Genomic DNA, 5,259 nt, shown 5'->3' with positions numbered 1-5,259 from the left:
TTTCTTAAATCTTTTGTTAATTCTTCAATATTCTTTACTTCTGCTTCGAGTGTCTATTTAATACGTTTATGTATTCTAGATTATAGTCCTCTATTACGCTTTGAGTTTTTTTAAACATAAACCGTCTTGAAACTACATCAATTGGTTTATCTGGATTTCCTAAATTGATTATTTCTATTCCGCCCATATTTAATGGCTTGTACATTTTGTTGTCAAATTCTTTGTATCTGTGAAGAAACGATTCCATTTCCTTGTAAGCTTTTTAAATTGTTTTATAGTGGCATAATCACTTAAATCGATATCAAAGGACGAGATATGATAAGATATGCGAAATGCCCACACCCACCCCCTCCCCACTAAATAATTAGAATATGGAAACTCCATAATTGAAATTTTTACTGTCTAAACCAAAAAAGAAGTTCATAATCGTAAACTCTATGACTTTAAAAAGCTTCAAAACCAAGTTATTTGTACGACTCAGACCTTTAAAATACTTGAGGTCCGTGAATTTTACCATTTTTACACGCGATTTACACACTACATGCTCGATTTTCATTGTGAGCCGGACCTGGTGTCAAGCTGAAGTTTTGCTGAGAAAATAAGGTTACTAATATATTTTCAGAAAAAAATCAGTTTGACTCCCGGTCCGGCTCATATTGAATTTCAACTTTTTTCGCAATGTTTGACCTCACTTTTCTTTAAAGGAAACAGGATAACGTGCTCATCTCTAAGCAACCGAGCATCAAACAGATACTCGGGAGTTTTGTTCTAATCGTGAAACTGATAACCAAAAGTTGTTTTTATAAGAAAAGTTTTGAAATGTTTAGAGCCGAGTTTAACGCAAAAGTGAAACTGAAAGTATATCTAGACATTTTGATGATCAGTTACATGTTTTACATGAACTGTATTTCGGGATTATATTCAAGTTGATTTTGTTTCAGCAGATTCAAAAAAAGAGAATAAAGTGTAATTAATTTAAAAGTTGTTTAAAAAGTTAATTGTTATTGTTTACGTAAATGTCATAGAGACAAGAAAGATAACTCATGCGCAACTAGTAGACACATGTAGATACATGTAGTTCTTTTATTAAAAATTATGACGCAGTTTGTATAAGTCTCTGTGACGCAATCGGTACGCACGACGGCTGAAATGAAATTTTATGCCTGGTGTCAGTGGTATGCGATATCAATTCCCAACAAATCCCTTAAAACTGTTTTCTGTCAGTAATGACAGAAAGTACTATTTTGACCATAAACATCTTGAATTTTAAAGATCATGTAAAATCGCATATGTCGTGCAGCCATGTTGAATTACCTACGAACTAAGAACATCCGAAAATAGGTAACCAAAGCAGCCACTGAAAGTTTTGGTACGTCTCTAGTTATTTTACATCTGGATTACTACAATATAATACTGTATAGTATAGCTAACGTAAAGGTGCGTAAGATGCAACGTACTCAAAACATGTATGCAAAATTTGTCCTTAACAGGAGGAAATTTGACCGTTCCAAACGAGCATTGTATGACTTACATTGGTTGCCGGTGAAAGCAATTATTGAATTTAAGATACTTTCTCTCGTGTATAGTTGTCACACTGGCAAAGCGCCTGGAACTACTTACATAGTATGTTTCTAGTAGACATAGTAAATTCTGTAAAAAAAAAAAGAAATAAAAACCTAGATTCAAGAAAAATCTAAAATATCCTAGTAGTCCAGCAGGGTACGATGTTGGTAATCAGGGCCCTCATTTTCTAGGTACGTTTTAGGCATCTCCGGTATACAATAGAAGTAACCCCAATTTTGGAAGGTGATTGATAAAAATCACCTTCTCCATGTAATCGCGCAAAATGTAATCAGGAATAGACGGTATGAATACATAACTGTATATATCACCAAAGTGCAGTATCATATTGATATGGTAAGCCGAATCAAATCCTAAAAGTTCTGGGTTCTTAACTATCAAAGCGCTATAAGCGCTTGTGCCATTTTATGAATGAATTCTTTTCATACACGTACTAACATAAATCATCTTCCATCAGTACTGTACTATTAGAGATTTGCAGCTTATTTCGACCCGGTGCTAATGCCTTTGTACTGTTAACTCAATTCTATTTGAAATATCTTATGGAGAAGATGACAACGATGATGTCATGCTACATAATTTATTTATTTCCGTTTTACTGTATATGAATTACCAATATTTCTAACAGCATGGTCGCATTTTTTAAAGAAACTTTCAGTTTTTAATTCGCTTTTTTTGTAATAAACATAATCAAAGACTATATCTTTGGACTATCGTATTTATGAACAAGGAGCTGGAGGGTCAACGTGCAAAGATACGATACGATGTGGTAAAAATATCGCACGTCGTATTGTATCATTTTTCAAACCATACATATTCAGTTTTGTACTGCACTGTATTGATTTACTCTTTCTGGTCACCTTGTCATGATACACATGATGGCTACAGTATGAAAATTGTAAACCAATATAGGCCTTGGTAGCTGTTGAGGTCACACATGAGATACGATAAGGATTATTTTGAAAGAAGACACTCCTAGCATATTAAGTTGAACTTTACTCAAGCCCCCTAAAGCAGAGTATCTACACATACCATATCTGCATGTGTATAAAGGGGTGCTTGACTAAAATAGCTTTGTCATTAATGACAATGAGCTAGTCTCGAATACCAAGGTGGTTGTATCAAATGACCACACGGAATTGCTCAAAGTATAAGTCAAAACTATAATTTCGTTGACCACTCTATGCATGAACTGCACATAGAAACATTTTTTGAATATCATCGGACGTTTGACCTTGAACATTTACGAGGTCCAATGTTCACTGTACAATTTACAATCGCCGCTAAGTTTGAGATTGAATTTTTTTTTTTGACAGCTAATTTTACTAGTGCTTTAACAATGTATATTAAATGCTCGCTCGAAAACAGTCATGAATTTAAAATTTAATTTTAAACATGCAATTTTGATTTAAAAGACAAATAGAATTTCAGTATCAAACCTAGCTGAGACTCAAACTGTTTTTAGAACAGAATGCTAGTAGTTCAGTCTTGGTGGACCTCATTCTACAAGATTGAGCCTGCCTTTTCCAAACATTGATCATTTTTCAAAATCTGATATCAGACTATGAAAGTACGAAGTGGCTATTCCTTTTGCATCATTGTTCTTTTTATAAACATAACACTTTCAGGATATTTTCGCAAAACAGTGTTAGTGCATCGAGCTCGTTCGGACCGAGGTGAAAGGTACTTGTATGAGCATTCCATGTATGTTTAGACAAAGTGTTAAACGAAATCATTCAAGACACTGAATTCAGATGTCTATTCTATAATTATCTATTATTTAATTTAGTGAAAAACATATCTTTATACTCTATAACAAATAAAAAGTGGACGTTAATTTAACTCAGAACGTGTAATTAATACCGTTTTGTTTTGTTTCAGAATTATATTTTGTACAGCGGTTTTTCTTACCTTGTTGCTGAGATAACGTATGGTTGGATAATCATTGAAACAAAATTATTTCTGATAGGCATCACCGTTCCTACAAATGACTTTTAATGCATAAATATGAACATATTAAAGTGTTATCGGAAAACGGTGGCTCCAAAAAGTCGCATGACACGTCGGTCGAGTTGTATTATACCGTCGCGGTGAGGTAGGTAGTGCCAAAAATGTCTCAGTTTCAAAACAAAATGTTAAAACATTTGGATATTTGAAGAAAATGCTATAAACGAGTAAAAATGCGAATGAGTATTTAATAGTTGAACCTTATGCATTTGAAAATTACGATTACGTCTTTTAAATGTAGTCTGCACATTATTCATATATTTTCAAACATATGTATTGTATTAGCAAAGAACTATATTTTAACGGATAATTCCACAATGAACTCAATTTCAAATGAAAGCAAGAGTTTCTACACATATTAGGCTGCTGTAGTAGATATGCGATAACAGGAGGTATTAGTTTTTAATCTTTTGTGAGTTTTTACATTTCATCATGTATATTTTCAAGATTTGTAAAATGTAATGTCATTGAACATTTCATTTGATAAAAATATGCGTTTAATCAAATTAATGTTTCAGTACTCATGCCCCAACTCCGCCTCTTAACTAAAAATATCATTATAGCTTTTACTGATAAGAAAATATACATGTAGGTATAGTGTGTATAGAATTCAGATAAACATGAAAATTAAAGAAAATGTGTTTTACATGAATTGTATGATCGAAATAGCATTCACTGGTTTTAATGAAAAATGTTGCATCTGGTTGAACAGAAACAGAACATTCACAAAGTAAAGGAATAAAATGTATGTACTGCACATTTGCTTTTCATCTTCCTCAGAATGTCCAAGACACCAGTTTAGGTATTTTTCATAAAATAAGAAAATTACTTATGTTTAAGACTTTAACCTTAATATCAAATGTATAAATATATGCTTAATAGGAAATGACATTTTAGCGGAACCATGTTTTAATATATTTAAATAACACAATATGATTATACGCCTGTGGTGTGATTTCGCGATGGCATAGTCCATGTAAATCAATTTTATGCGACATATAACAGACTTTATGTTTATATATATATCAAAACAAAGTTCTTTCTATTCTAATATGTCTTTTATATTAAAAAATGGATGAAATAGGGAAACGCTGATTTGCGTTCTGCCAGACTGACCTTGCTTTGTCATAATTATACATTGGACAGTAAAAATTAAAAATTGCTATTTTATCAATGGATGTGTCCTCGCGTTTGCGCGGGAAACATGTTATCGGACAGGGCCGTAGGAACATGGGTGTGTGTGTTCGGGGGGGGGGGGGGGGGGGGAAGGAAGGGGGGGGGGGGGTGGGAAGGAGGGAGGTGGGTGGACAACGGGGCCCCTTCCCACCCACCCCCATCTGAAAATGCTTCGTATGGTCTTGTCGGAAGCATGAAAAGTCACTTTTTGTTAACATTCATATATTTGTATTATTTGAGCTATTTAGTGGCATCTAAAACATATATTTCACTATAAAGTTTACACCGATTTCTGATACTGTATCCTTTTTTGAAATTTATTCTTCATCTTACACCCCGCAATGATATCTGTTATTTGCCAATCAGAGGATAATATATCTTAATAGCGGGTTATACTACTTTTAAATAGGCACATCAGTTTCACACAAGGTGATTATTAAGTTTCCACGATGTGCGTTAAGGGAAAAGTAAACACAACACATGAGAAAAATCTGA

This window comes from Mercenaria mercenaria, chromosome 10 (genome assembly GCF_021730395.1).
Source record: "Mercenaria mercenaria strain notata chromosome 10, MADL_Memer_1, whole genome shotgun sequence".
Taxonomy (NCBI): Eukaryota; Metazoa; Mollusca; class Bivalvia; order Venerida; family Veneridae; genus Mercenaria; species Mercenaria mercenaria.
The sequence above is the reverse complement of the archived record's forward strand: the minus strand, read 5'-3'. Positions refer to the sequence as shown.